Genomic DNA, 16,425 nt, shown 5'->3' on the forward strand with positions numbered 1-16,425 from the left:
GTAATAATCATAACAGTGATATAGCACTTTATGTTTTAGAAAAATACTGCACATTATGGAATGCCATGAGAAAGAGCTAGACATACAGAGTAGAGCTACAAATACAAGCATATATCATGAAACTTGCCATATTGGAACAAAACTGAACGGAGATATATTTTTAGGCACATATGAGCACTATTAGTATGGAAAGTCTCTTCATCTACAAAGCAATATATAAATGGAGACAATCAAGAATCTGAGTTATAACATGAGTCAATTTCCACCAAGAACATCATCACTATACTGATAAAGCCCATGAATGTAATGAATAATGGGGTGGTGTCATCTTGCCTGCTGAACATCAGCCTAAGACTAATATATCTATTCTCAATGCATTGCAATACAACCAGGAAGATTTCCCCTCCATTAGCCTACAAATGTGAGGGAAACAAAGCCCACCATCCTGTGGTGCATCACCATCCCAAGTGCGGTCCATGAACCAGGGGCATCAGCCTCACCCGGGATATCAACAGAAAGGAAGATTCTATGGCCCCATCTCACACCTGCTGAGTAGAAGTCTGCATTTCACAGGTCAACAGGTGATTTGTTCAGTCAGTAAAGATTAGGAATCAGTGGTCTAATGTACCCAAGAGTAAATAAGGACAGAATTGATCAGAGGCAAGGCAGGGTAGAAGCTAGAAGAGATGGTGAGAGTGAAAAAAAATTTTAGATAATCTAGTCATTGATAACCTTGTAAAAGATCACAGTAATTGAACATGTTTCTGTGGTATTAAAATTACACAAGTGGAGAGGAAGTTGATTGCTTAAAATATCTAAAAAGTCTCATTATGGGGCAAGATTAGAAGGGTTGAGAAATATTAGCCTAGGGGTATGGAAAAAGAGAAGGTTTGGTAAGAGATAAGTCCTAAAAGACAGAGGAAGACATAGACAGGAGTAGCCCATTTAAGTCTCCAGCTCTGGGTGGGGTTTCTGGATTCACCAAATCCTATTCTCTCTCAACTCCAGTTCTATACTTTGCTCATTCACAAATTCAATGTCACAGATTATGTCTTAGTTTTCCAGGATGCTAGGGCAAAGAACACATGCTGGATTGGTTTAAACAATAAGAATTTATAGGTTATGGCCAAAAGTCCAGCATGGGAAAGACCATTTTTCTCCCAGCTTCAGTAGTTGTGTTGTGGTACTTCAATGCACAAGGCAGTTTCATTAGTTTCCCCTTCTGTGTGCCCCTCTGACTTCTACTTTTTATAATGTTTCCATCAATATGAATAAAGAATCACACTGAGTCTTTTGGGATTTATCTAAACAGGATCTTAGAAGATTCTACTCATAAAGGAGCCCACACCTTAACTGATAATATGTTTTCAAAACCTCCTACTTCCAAGTGGATTTATATCCTCAGGAAGAAGTATTACATATAAAAACATGACTTTTGAGGGTATACATAATATGATCTACCACAGTCAAACGTTTGGACCCCGAAATACTTGTTCTTCCTTCATGATAAATTCACCCTTTCACCATATCCTGAAAGCCTCACAAAGTAAGCAGTGGAATTAGTCCATCTTCTGGGAAAATTCCTTCCATATGTGAACCTTTGGAACCTAGGAAAGAGATTCTTGTATCCAAAATAAAGCAGAAATTTATTTTGCTTTAATGAAACATTTCAATTCCAGATGGGAGAAATTGGAATGAAAATGGAGACACCATGCCTGACAAAAGTCTGAATCTTACCCGGTTAATCTCCATTAGATTTCAAGTTGTGTCATTTGTGGACTGAAGTTTTATCCTTTGGGCCTGCTGGATAGAAAAATCCATTGTTTTCAATGCTCTGAAACTTACAACCTATTAATTCTGTTTGCTTGAGAACCATAAGTCACGCAGTTTTCCCTTCTCTTCAGCTAGGACCTCCAGGGATGGAGGGTTTTTCTTTACTTTTCCAACAAGAAACAGCATATCCACACTTAAAATCTTATGGTCCTAATTTTTATTTGTCTATCTTTATAATGTATTTAAATGTTGAATACAGAAAATCATCTAGCATTCTATCATAATTTCATTCCTGGTCCCAGCTTATACTTACAGATGAATTCAGAATAATATACCCACTTGCTGTGACAATACTATAATTATTATAAATGTGTAAGCTAATTAATAGTTAACAAGTTATCAAAGTTCATACAACAATTCCAGGAACAGGAGGTAAGTTTACACCTTGATTTATATTGATAAATTCATCTTAACTACTCCATTGGATCTCCAATTATTGACTGTGGGTGAGGATAAACTGTGTTTGTTCTCTCTAGAATATTATTTTCCCATTTTCAACAAAGGGTGCTAAATCCAATTTCTTGTGGTCGGAAATATACTGTTGAAGCAATGAAGTATGAAAATCAGCTTCAACCAGTTAGTTGGAGCTATGCAGAAGAATCCCCTGGCTGTCTTCACTTCAACTTGCTTAATTGACATAGTAAAATTCCCCTCAGGTTGTAGATTCATCCTCTCCTTTTTGCTCATGCAATGTGTGTACGTGTGGTTTCCTGAACATACTAATCATACAATTATATAACTAGCCATGTATTCCCATCCGTATGACTAAAAACTAATGCATAACCAAAGCAAAGGCTAAGTAATAACTTAAGTATTTAAGCAAGAGTAAAACCACAGCATGTAGATACAGGTCATAGTTGCTTTAGACCAAACTTGTCTCCTGTCTGGAGACATAATATAGATTTTCCTACCTCTCATGTTAAGGTTTCCTTTTTTTTTTCCTGAACATATCTGGTTATCCCAAAATGCCTAGCTTTTTGGCCTAACAGTTGCTTAAATTTACAAACTGAGTATAAGGGTTGGGACATTGTTGGGACCCTGTAAAAATTCTTCTAGTTCTCAGTCTCTCAGCCAGTGGTTCTCAACATGGGTGATTCTGTACTCCTGTGGCTATATAGAAATGCCTGGAGTTATTTATGTTCCATCAACAGGGGAAGGAGGGTTACCAATAATATTTTAGTAGGCAGAGACCAGGGATATTGTTGCATAGCCTACAAACTTATAACATCCTACAACCATCCTACAACATTCTATAGGATTCAATGTAATTCAGTAAAATTGCACAACCATAAGTCCTCTTTAGAATGTTTAAAACCCTAATTTCTATTATACTATTTCTTTCTTTTTTGAATTTTCTATATGTTAAGGAATTTACGTGTTAACAAATATCTCTTCTAGTTCCTGCTTTCAATTCCTAGAAGTGAAGTTGCCATCTCTGTTAGTAATTTAATTCTTAACTTTCTGAGAAACCACCTAAATTTGTCCACAGTGGCTACTCCATTTTGCATTTCCACCAACAATGAATAGGAAAACTCTTTCTTATTTCTCACATTTATAGGTATTGTCTTCTTTAAATTGTTGATACCTTTTTAAGTGATTAGTATTATTATCCCTTATTTGAAGACAGAAGGTAGGTAACTAGCTCCAATTAACAGGTGTGGTGAAAAGGCAGAGACAGAATTTAAACTCAGAACTGTCTAAACTGAGGACACTCCCTTTGGCATCACATTATATTAGCTCAAATGAACCATGATAGTAATAGTTACGACTTAAAAGAAAAGTCCGTTTCCTTTAAACTCCCTCTCTTGGAAGTCTGCTCTCTTGACAAAGAAGATCTGACTCTGGTGGATGCAGCATTAAACCAAACTGAACCAAAATAAAATGTAAGAAACTTATTAGAATAAAATACCTTCCACTGGCAATCCACAGCTTCCATAATTTAGCATATTGGTTGATAGGGAAATTAAGTTTACTGGCTGATTTGAGCATATTTTAAAATTTAAAATTTATTTGGATTTTTCTGGCTGAGTCTTTGCTTCATATCCTTTGGTTGTTTAATTCTTAAGTATTTTTTACTCCTATTTAGAATAACATTTTATTTAAAATAACATTTTAAATATGTACATCATTATGTTTTGTAAGGTCTGATATGTGAAATATTATATATGTGTTCTAAATACGTTCTTTAATTTTTCAAATCTTCATCATTTTTATATTGTTTTTGACATCTAGTTGAGTTTATAAAAAGAAATGGAATTTTGTTTTGATGACAAATTTGATTTTACAATCTTTTAGTACATGAATAGTGAACCCATCAATTTTCTACCCTGTAAAGCTTAAGGAAAAACTCATTAGTAAATAAATATCTTTCAACAGATTAGGGGTAAGGCATAATGGATAATAAACCACCCCTGATGTTCATACTCCCTGCATGTGACTTATTCTAAAAGGGTGAAAACAGCACTGGTGAGACCTGATTTGGTAATGTATGGGCTTTGCTCACATCCTAATTATTTCAAACAAGCCCAAAGATACTTATTTTGTGTACATCCATGGACAGAAAACTATATACATTTTACTGAAGGAATACTTTGATAGAAGGACTTGTTTAGTTTGTATTGCTCATCAGAACCACAAAATTTGCTTGAACCATTCCATTTAGACACCATTTATAAAATGCGACCATATTCTGCATTTTACCTGGGATGTTACAAATGTCAATCTAGCCTGAAAGTTCCTAAGTTGCCAATTTCCACCATTTCTGAAATGTTCTAGATATGTGAAAAAGGACACCCCCCCAGAAACAATTTCTCAACTCTACTGGTAAACAAATGCATTTTTATAACTGGAACTCAGGATACTAGAATTGTACTCACTTTTAAAACCATTCAGCTTCCTTTGGTCTTTAAAAAAACCTCCACTGCAATAATCTAAATCTTGTTATGTGCATCTCACAGTAAAGAAGAGTGGACTTGCAGTGCAGAATGTGGAGAGTACGACGTTACTGTGAAGAGTAGTGTACTATGCTTTCAAGGAACATCTGCACCACAGCATCGAGGTCATTGTGGAGGAAAGAGGGATGATGGGAAGAATATCCAGTTCATCTATTTGTGGAGTTGAGTGCATGACTATTAGCCTATACTGGGGAATGTCTGCAGCAGCTGCTGCAAGGTTGAAGGTAGATTTATGCTTTACACAGTGAATGTCCACATGCAGACACTTTCCTTCTTACTTCTCCCTGTACATTAGAATAAATTGTCTTTGAACATAGTTGTGAATCACTTCTGGGCATTCCCCAGGCATTTTCTTTACTTTTTCTTTGTTGATTGGATAGGCTTCCACTCTAAATCTAATCTTAAGACCCCTCAGCTTTTAAACTGAAGTGGTCACATCCCTGTTTTCAATGTACTGGAAATATCTATAGTTTTTTTACTGTAAATAATTTGTGAGTACTATTTTCCAGTATGTGGTGAGTATTGTTCATCCATATCAGCCACATCAACTTCTTTAAGCAACACTATGTTACATTCTCATAACCCACTTTTGTCACTGACTACTATAGCAGTGAAGATCATTTCTTCCAGATGAAAATCAAATTGTCTATGATCATGATCATGCATTAAACCACTGAGATTTCTACATTTAGTAGTGCAATTTTCAAAGAGATAGAGATTGTTGCATGTTTCTTTCAGTTCAGAAATAGATATGTCATCAGGACAATAGTTTATTTCTGTTTAATAGTAATCCAGAATAGCTCATAACAGTGTTACTTTTATTTCTCCCTTCCCAATTTGGATGTCTTTTATACATTTTTGTTGTTTAAGTGTCTGAAAAAGTACTTCTAACATAATGTTAAACAAAAGTGATGATGTCTTGTCTTGTTCCAGATCTTAGAGGGAATGCATTTAGCATTTTACAATTGAATATGTTATCTGTGGGTTTTCATACTTATATCCTTTTTCATATTGAGGAGGTTTCCTTCTATTTTATCTTTACAGTATTTTTATCAGGAAATGGTGCTGAATTTTGCCAAATGATTTTTCTGCATCAATAGAGATGATCATGGTTTTTTTTTCTTTTTATCTGTTAATACAGTGTATTACATTGATTGGTTTTCTTATGTTGAACTATCCTTGCACAGCAGGGTTGAAACCAACTCGGTCCTGGTGTATAATTTATTTGATGTGTTGTTGAATATGATTAGCTACTATTTTATTGAGGATTTAAGCATCTAGCTTCATTAGAGAGATGGATCTATAGTTTTCCTTTCTTGTGGCATCTCTTTGTGGCTTTGGTATTAGGCTGATGTTGGCATTCTAGAATGAGTTAGACAATATTCCCTCTACTTCTATATTTTTTGAAGAGGTCAAGTAGGATTTTTCTTACTGCTTTCTGGAAAGTTTGGGAAATTCACTTGTGGAGCTATCTGGTCCTGGGCTCTTCTTAGATGGAGAACTTCTATGGTTAATTCAATCTCATTACTTGTGATTGGACTGTTGAGTTCATCAATTACTTCTTTGGTCAATGTAAGCTGCTTCTATGTTTCTAGGAATGTGTTCAGTTCATCCAAGATGCCCATTTGGTTGGCATAAAATTTTTCAAAATATCCTCTTATGATATACTTTATTTCTGTTGGGTCAATGGTGATATGCTTTTCTTTGTTTCTTCTTTTATGTATTTGCTTCTTCTTTCTTTCTTTATTATTCTAGCTGAGGATTTGTCAATTTCATTAATCTTCTCAAAGAACCAGATTTTGGATTTGTTAATTTTTGTAGGGTTTTCCTATTGTCAATTTCATATATCTCTGCTCTAATATTTGTTATTTACTTCTTTCTACTTGTTTTGGGATAAGTTTGTTGTTCTTTTTCTAATTCCTCCTGGGGTGTATTTATGTCTTTGATTTTCACTGTTTCTTCATTTTTAATAGTCATTTATAGCTATAAATTTCCCTCTCAGGACTTTTTTTGCTGTATCCCATGGGTTTTGATGTATTGTGCTGTCATTATAATTTGTTTCAAACTGATTACTGATTTCTTCTGCAATTTCATCTTTGGACCACTGATTGTCTAAGAACATGTTGTTTAATTTCCATATCTTTGTGCCTAATCTGGGTCTCTGACCCTTTACAGATTTCCAGCTTCATTCCACTGAAGACAGGGGATTTACATTGCATAATTTCAATCTTTCTAAATTCATTGAGTTTGTCCTGTGGCTTCACATGTGGTCTATCATGAAGAATGTTCCATGTATGTTCAAGAGGAATGTATATACTGCTGCATTGGGGTATAATGTTCTGTATATATCTATTAGGTCTAGATCCTCTAATATATTATTCAAGATCTTGTTTTCTATATTGAGCCTCTGTCAAGATGTAATGTGTAATGGTAATAATAGTGTATTAAAGTCCCCCACCATAATTGTAGAGACCTCTACTTCTCCACTTAGATTTTCCAAGTTTTGCCTCATGTATTTTGAGTCACCCTGATTAGGTGCATAAATGTTTATGATTGTTCTTTCTTCTTCAGAAATTACCATTTTATCAATTTATAGTTTCCTTTTTGTCTTTTATAATAGTTTTGCACTTAAAATCTATTTGTCTAATATTTGTTTGACAACCTCAACCCTGTTTTGATTATTTTATGCATGGAAATTATTTTCCAGACACTTACATTCAACCTTCTTTCATATCTGCCCCTAAAGAGTTTTTTTGTAGACAGTGTATAGATAGGTCTAATTTACTTATCCATTCTGTCAATCTGTGTCTCTTGATGGGAGAGTTTAATACATTAACATTCCATGTTATTACTCTCAATGGATTTACTTTAGCCATTATTTATTTAGGATTATGTAGGTCTTAACTTCTTTTTATTTCTTTTCTTCTCTTTTTAGTTATTCTTAACAATAATGTTATTTCCTACTCTATTCTCCAATTCTCTCTCTCCAGGCTTTTTCTTTAAAATTACAGAACTGGCTGCTGGGTGTGGGGAATGGGAGGAAGAGATGAGATGTGGAGGCGTTTTCAGGACTTGGAGTTGTCCTGGGTGGTGCTTCACGGACAACTATGGGACATTGTAGATTCCCCCAGGGCCCACTGGATGGAACGTGGGAGAGTGTGGGCTATGATGTGGACCATTGACTATGGGGTGCAGCAATGCCCAGAGATGTACTTACCAGGTGCAATGGATGTGTCATTATGATAGGAGAGAGTGTTGCTGTGGGGGGAGTGGGGGGTGGGGGCAGTGGGGTTGAATGGGACCTCATATTTTTTTAATGTAATATTTTTTTAAAAATGAATTAAAAAATTAAAATAAAATAAAATTACAGAACTTCATTTTTTATTTCTTGAAAGGCATTTTTCTTGACACATTCTTTATTTCTGTTTATCTGTGAAGTCATCCCATTTTTGAAGGCCAGCCTTGCTGGATACAGAATTCTTGGATAACATTTTTATCTATGCACCTTAACTACAACATTCCACTGCCTTCTTGGGTCCATGGTTTCAGATGATATATCAGCACTTAATCTTACTGTGCTTCCCTTGTATGTGATGGATTTCTTTGCCTATATTGCTTTCAGTATTTTCTCTTTGTCTTGAACCATTGACAATTTAACAAGAATATGTCTCAGGATAGGTTTGTGAGGTTATATAATGTTTGATGTGTCCTACAGTTATTGGACATGTATGTCCACATCTCTCAAAAGATTTGGGAAATTTCCAGCCATTATTTCCTGCAACACTCCTGCCCCCTTTCCCTTTTCTTGTTGTGCCTTTCATCCTGTTATTAAAATTCCTGTTGGATTTTTTCTATCTTTTTATCTATATATTATACTGTATGTATGATTTCAGATGTACTGTCTTCAATATTATTGATTCTTTCCTCTCTTGTTCAAAACTGCAGTATGTGTTTCCAAGCTATGTTTGATTTTTTGTATTGTGCCATTCAGCACCATCATATGCATTATTTTTTCATGTATATGCAATTTCTTCATAATGTTGCCTCAGTAACTTCTTAACACTTTTCATCTCTTCCTTCTCTTGAATAAGTTGCTTCATGGTATTTTTTTGGACATCCCTGATTAATTGTTCTTCATCTCCTGTTTTTTTAGTTTGTTCATTAGTCTGGGTCATGTCATCCTGTTTCTTATAATGGCTTCTAATTTTGTATCTAGGCATCTGTTTATCTTGATATTCTAATTCAGTTTGTTAGCTTCTCTTTCTACCCTAGGGATGTATCATATTGGTTTTTTTTTTGTTTCTGTGGTAAGGTTCCTCTTTGAAAATTGGCACCTTTTATTTAATTTACTTTCCATTATCTGTATTCCCTTGAAAAAAAAATTAGGGTATGAGAAAAGGATAGTTATAAGAAGATTAAGAGAATAAAATTAATAGTAATAGAAAAGTTAGAGTAGAAACTGATCATGATTTGGGAAAACAAGTAATATGAGTAAAAGTCATAAAAGATACAAAGGAATAAGCATGAAAAATGAAACAAGAAATATAATAGAGAAAAAAATAGAATGAATTAAAAGACCAGAATTTGAAAGAGAAATTTTTAAAAAATGAAGATCAGACCAAACCAGGTAAAAGGGACGAAAAATAGCAGAAGAGAGAAGATAGAAAAGCAAAGGTAACAAAAGAAACAAAATAGGTAGAAAACTAAGTGAAAAAGGAAAGAAAGCAAGCAGAAATGCAAGAAACAAGAAACAAAACAATTACCAAAAAACGTCACAAGAAACACCCTTCCCTCTTTAACATGTTAGGAACTTCTCAGTCTGCTGGTGCTCATCAATCAATTACCTTGTAGCATGCTGTCTGCAGGTGATGTACTAGATTTTACCAAATAAAATAAAGAAAAAAAATTAAAAGAAAAAGAGAAAAAAGAAAAAAGGAGTGAATAAAATCTAACAGGCCAAAGAAATCCTAAAAAATATATATATATATCTGCCTATGTTCTTTATCATGATGTATCAGCTGGGGGCCTGATACCTGAGTGGATCACTCTCTGGATCACTTCTCTAAGAAAACCTGTAACTCAAACAAGCGACCTCATATATGCATGCCAGGTATTCCTAGACTGAGCTAAACTGGCTCCACAAGTAAGATAGGTTCCAGAAACCTTTCTTGCTTTATATGTACCTTTCCTCAGGTACATTAGACTTCTATCAGTTTGCTAGAGCCTGACTGGTTATGTACCTGTCTCCTCCACTTCTCTAACCTAGCTCCTCTTTCTTTCAGAGTACTAGGTATAATGGCCTGCCTGAGCAGATACTACCTCCCCTCTGCCCATGACCACCTTAGTGGTAGTCAAGTTCCTTTCTGAGATTCTGTGGAGTCTCAGCTGACAAAACGCATCAAAAAGAAACCACCCTCCACATTCCACCAAACCTTCTTTCCTCCCAGGGAAGGGCCACTCCTGCTCATTTGGCTGCAGTGAGCCAAGCACTTTATGTATTTGCCTTACAGGTGGGGCATATTGCCATTTCCAGGGACAGGGGCAAATAATGAATTGCTTCCATTGGCTTCATTTCCTGACCATATTCCTCTTGTATGATTGACAGCAGGTTCCCATTCTATGTATCTCCAAAGAAGTTCCCTTGGATAGGGATAGGGATAGCCTTTAATCCATTCTTCCTTGTGAGAGTATTTGGCCCTGCCTACCTACTTTGATGCCATTTTCCTAGAAATTCCCTATGTTTCAGTTTTTAACTTTCTTTCTGGTAATGATCCCTATCTGGCCTGACAGAAATTAATTAATAAAGCCATAATATAAATAATAATTGATATCTTATTGGGAAAAGGAGTTCAAATGCCAGGTACGCTGAAAGGCTTATGATTCTATGTTAATGAAGTAAGGTTCATATGAAGATGATGCCCAAAACTCTCCTAAATGAAAACTCTGGTAAGAGTTTTTTTGTAAAAATGTAGGAACCTTGGAATGATAGCTGCATTCTAAACATTATCAATGCATAAACTTACTAATCAAATATGAGGACCAGGATACACACATGCCCTACCCTGTTGCTTCTGAATGATGAGCCAGGATGTGGTCTGAAGTCACAGCAACAATGTGGAGTTAAAATCTCTAGGTAGACTTCCAGGAAGATGGCAGACAAGAAAGACAAGTCTCTTCTCTCCCAGATAAATAGATGGAAAATAGGCAGAAATAGCCTGGAAAAAACTTTTAAGGCTTAGGAACACCAGAGATAGATTGGGCAGCAACCAGAGGAAAGAGGGGAAAAGGGAAAAAAAAAAGCACAATGGCAAAATCATGAGTCAAAAGCCAGAACTATAAATGTCAGCACCCTCTCCCACACAAAAGGCAATTTTGAATTCACAGGCTTCATGACTGGTCGCTACAGACAAAGAAGCCCACTCCCCCAGGATCTGCCTGCTCAATAATTGGAAGGCAGAGGGCATAGCATAAATCTGACTCAGCTTTTTAACATGCAATTTTTCTGCTGTGCCTCATGAACCCTTCCATGCCAGATGGGACCATGCCCTTGTTTGCTTTGGGAACCAGCAATGAACCAAAGAGATCCAGCCCTCTCAATCGCCCTCTCAAATGATCATGATGCATTATTGAGGATGCAGAGGGGAGTGGAAATACTTCTTATCCTGGAGAAAGGAGGGGACTGTCAAAAAAGTTTGCAGACTGAATCTGAGAAAGTTTGAATTACAATGCTTTTTTATCTCCAGGCAGTATAATAAAACACATTGATCTGTTCTATCTTGCAGAAAACACACTCTGATAAGAAAATGAACTGAGAGGGTTTCCAAAGAGAATCATTTGCTCACACACCAGGAAAGGGCATGTGATGAAATTAAAATTAAGTAAGATAGGCTTTTTCTGGCTTTTACAAACTCCTTTTCCAACATCCTAGGAAGCAAGTATGCAACCCATTACAGGGTCTGTGGCTGATATTTCAACAATTATCAGAGATAATCCTAAAGACCCAGAACAAGTTGAACCAAGATTAAAATAACAACAGTAACACAAATCTACCCACCAGAAAAACCCTATAGAAGAGAAATCAAGCATCTGAAAAATCTCAGCATCCTAACCAGACATTTAGGTATCAGGCAAAAATAACAATCCTTTTAAAGAAAATAGAAGAAATGGCCTAAGAAAAAGTATATATAAAGTTCCCAGATGTTAGGAAAGATTTGAGCCAACTAATCAATGAGATGCATGCAAAGTTGCAAAAGCAAATTGAAGACTTGAAAGAGTATATGGTTAAAGAGATAAAGGACATCAAGTAGTCACTGAGTGAGCAAAACAAGGATTTGAAAACCTGAGTAAAAAAAGTAACAAAGCTCATTGCAATGAAGAACCAAAAGGGGAGATAAAAATGTGGCATTGGTGTGGAAAAAGTGGCCATGGTGGCTGCTGGGTGCGGGGAATGGGAGGAAGAAAAGAGATGTGGAGGCATTCCCGGGATTTGGAGTTGTCCTGAGTGGTGCTGCAGGGACAAATGCCAGACATTGTATGTCCTCCCATGGCCCACTGGATGGAACATGGGAGAGTGTGGGCTGTGATGTGGACCACAGGCCATGGGGTGCAGCAATGCCCAGAGATGTACTCACTCAGCAGATGCAATGGATGTGTCATGATCATGGGGGAGAGTGTTACTGTGGGGGGAGTAGTGGGGTGGGGGCGCTCGGGGTGAATGGGGACTTCACGTTTTTTTAATGTAATATTTTTTTAAAAATGAATAAATAAAATAAAATTAAAAAAAAAAATTCCCAACTTAATAGAGCCCTGGGCCAAACAGCTTCACAGGTGAATTCTACAGAACATTCTGGAAAGAACTAACACCAATGTTGCTGAAACTCGTCCAAAAAAATTCGAACAGAAGGAACACTGCCTAAATCATTCTATGGTGCCAACATTACTCTAGTAACAAAGCCAAACAGAGTCACCACAAGTAAGGAAAATTACAGACCAATCTCTCAAATGAACCTTGACATGAAAATCCTCAAGAAAATACTTGCTAATTGTATTTAACAACACATTAAAAAAATTATACAACATGACCAAATGGGGTTCATTTCTGGTATGCAAGGATGGTTCAACATAAGAAAATCAAATAATGTTATGCACCACATAAACAGATTGAAGGAAAAAATCACATGATCATATCTATAGATGCAGAAAAAGCATTTGACAAAATACAGCACCCTTTCTTGATAAATACTCTGCAAAAGATCAGAATAGAAGGAAACATTCTGAATTGATAAAGTCTATATATGAATAAATCACAGCTAAATCATTTACAATGGTGAAATACTAAAATCTTTTCCTCTAAGATCAGAAACAATACAAGGATGCCCACTATCACCCCTGCTATTTAACATAGTCTTAGAAGTACTTGCTCAAGCACTGAGGCAAGAACCCGACATAAAAGGCATCCAAATTTGAAAGGAAGAAGTCAAAATTTCACAATTTGCAGATGATATGATCCTATACGTAGAAAATGTTGAGAAGTCTACAACAAAGCATCCAGAGATTGTAAATGAGTTCAGTAAATCTGCAGGTTACAATATAAATGCACAAAACCAGTAACATTTCAGTACTCCAATAATGAGTAAACTGAGGAGGAAATCAGGAATCAAATACCATTCACAATAGTAAATAAAAAAATCAAATACCCAGGAAAACAGTTAACTAAAAAGATAAAAGACTTATACACAGAAAACTACACAACACTGTTCAAGTAAATCAAAGAAGACCTAAAAAGTAGAAGACTATTCCCTGTTCATGGGTAGGAAGACAAAATATTATTAAGATGTCTATCATAACAAAACTGATCTACAAATTCAATGAAATCCCAATAAAATTCAACACATCATTCTTTAATGAAGTAGAGAAACTAGCTATTAAATTTATTGGGAAAGGAAAAAGGCCTTGAATAGCCAAAGACATACTGGAAAAGAAAAAAGGAATTGGAGGACTTACACTACTTGACTTCAAAACATACTGCAAAGCTACAGTATTGAAAACAGCATGGTATTGGCACAAGGACAGAAACAATGTCCAATGGAACCGAATTGAGAGTTCTGATATAGATTATCATTTATACAGCAATATGGTATTTGACAAGGCCACCAAACCCTCTCAACCGGGAGGGAATGGCCTTTTCAACAAATGGTGCCTGAAGAACTGGATATCCATAGATAAAAGAGTGAAAGAGGATTACCAACTTGCACCTTATGCAAAAATGAACTCCAGATGGATCAAAGACCTAAATATAACACCCAAGACAATAAAGACCTTGGAAAGCAAAGTAGGGAAGCATCTACAAGACCTTGTAATAGGAAAAGGCTCCATGGACTTCACCCCAAAAGCACAAGCAGCAAAAGAACAAATAGATAAATGGGACTCCCTTAAAATTAAAGCCTTTGGCACCTCAAAGGAGTTTGTCAGGAAAGTGAAAAGGGAGCCTACACAATGCGAGAAAATATTTTGTAACCATATATCTGATAGGAGACTTGTATCTTGCATATATAAAGAACTCCTATATCTTGAAAATAAAAAGACAAACAGCCCATTTAAAAATAGGAAAAAGTTTTGAACAGATACTTCTCTAAAGATGAGATACAAATGGCTAAAAACATATGAAAAAAATGCTCAAAATCCCTAGCTATTAGGGAAATGCAAATCAAAACAACAATAAGATACCATCTTACTCCCATAAGACTGGCAGCCATCAAAAAATGAGAAGACTACAATTGTTGGAGTGGATGTGGAGAAATGGAAACTCCACTGCTGGTGGGAATGAAGAAGGATGCAGCCATTTTGAAGGACAGTTTGTTGGTTTCTCAAAAAACTAGCTAAAGATTTGCCTTATGACCCAGCAATTCCACTGCTGGGTACATACCCAGAAAACTGAAAACAAGGACACAAACAGATATATATGCACACCAATGTTCAGAGCAGCACTATTCAATATTGCCAAAAGTTGTAATCAACCCAAATGCCCATCAAAAGATGAATGGATAAATAAAATGTGGTATATTCATACAATGCATACTACTCATTTATAAGAGCAAATACAGTACAAACACATGTGATAACATGGATGAATCTTGAGAAAATTATGTTGAGTGAAACAACCCAGGCATTGAAGGACAAATACTACATGGCCTCTCTGATATGAAAGAAGTAAACCAACTTGTCTCAGAGAGCTAGAGAATGGGTGATAAACTTTAAAGTAGTTGGAGGGTAGCGGAAGGTTGTGAGCTGATAGCTACTTTGATGAAATCTATGATAAGTGGGAGCTAAGTATTTATACAGGTAAAGGATAAAATGGGGGCATAGGAACAACTTAGGTTGGGGCTGCATGGCTTTAGGGGTACTAGGGATTGGAGGATGGGTCAGATTGCCCAAACAATTGGGGAGAGGGTTAGGGGAACTTTTGATCATGGGAGATTGTCAGGTATGTGGCTGAAATTGTGGTGCAAAGAAAACTCTTTGGAGAATGTATTATGGAAGCTTGCATGTATGGGATGCTTGGGGGGGCATGTGACACACGGCAATCTTCTGTGGAGTGTGTGAGTACTCATTTTGTCATAGTGGATTATATCATTGAGAGTGAAAGTATACCCACATCCTGGGGAGGACTGATGTTCTCAAACAGAGGGAATTGTATCTCCTGAGAGAATCCATGGCTCCCAGTGGTTTAGGGCAGTCAAGTATGTCAAGCCCTCGACATTTTTGCAAGTATTGCTGAATATGGTCCCTCAAGTAATGAAGACTGATGGTCATGGTGGGCCCTGAGGAGAGGGGGAAGGAGGTGTTGGATACATGGAATCAGGGTAACTGTGGTGGAATGGATGTATTCCAAAAGATCATGCCATGATGGACATAGATTATGTTAAATTACACCAAAAATGTATAAAAGCCTATAGCCTAAAATGTAAACCATAATGTAAAACATAAAATAACTAAAAATTTAGAAAATTATTTAGTCTAAAATATAAATCATAATGTAAACACAAATGGAGCCAAGTTTGAGAGCTATCATTTCAATATCTGTACATTAGTTGCAGCAAATATAATATGAACATGTAAAAAGATCACTGTTGGGGAAGGGACAAAGGTTTGATGTTGGATATGTGGGAGTACCATATATTGCATATGTGAATTACTGTGACCTAAAACTTATGTCAAGAGAAACTTAATAATCAGGAAAAAGTAAAAAGAAAAAAGGAGGTAGACACTGAGGAAGAAATGGAAGAAATTGCCCTGCCCCTATACATACAGGGCAATACCTGTAGCAGTGATGAAAGGCAAAATGTCAAAAACAAACCTTTTTCATTTTTTCATTTCTTTGATACCCCAATTTGCTTTTCCATTATTTAAATTTTCTAAATTTCTATGTATTTGATATCTAACCTTTAAGCCCATCACTATATTCAATATTTCTATTAATGAAACTTGGCAATATATTGGACTTAGTTTTTGAAGAAGTTTTGAACTACAGAGAGGTTCAACTATAGCAGGGGAGGGGCACTTGTGTTGGGTGTCATTAGTGGGGAGCACACAGTTGGGAGGGAGTTCTGGAAAGGTTTGGATATGTTCATAGTGGTTT

General features: G+C 36.0%; 1 pseudogene; it reads right to left on the reverse strand.

Annotated features, from left to right (window-relative positions):
• Positions 1 to 4,834: 4,834 nt before the first annotated feature.
• On the reverse strand, positions 4,835 to 6,909 carry LOC131276877 (BTB/POZ domain-containing protein 10-like; annotated as a pseudogene).
• Between the last annotated feature and the right edge of the window lie 9,516 nt (positions 6,910 to 16,425).

This window comes from Dasypus novemcinctus, chromosome 30 (genome assembly GCF_030445035.2).
Source record: "Dasypus novemcinctus isolate mDasNov1 chromosome 30, mDasNov1.1.hap2, whole genome shotgun sequence".
In the NCBI taxonomy this organism is placed as follows: domain Eukaryota; kingdom Metazoa; phylum Chordata; class Mammalia; order Cingulata; family Dasypodidae; genus Dasypus; species Dasypus novemcinctus.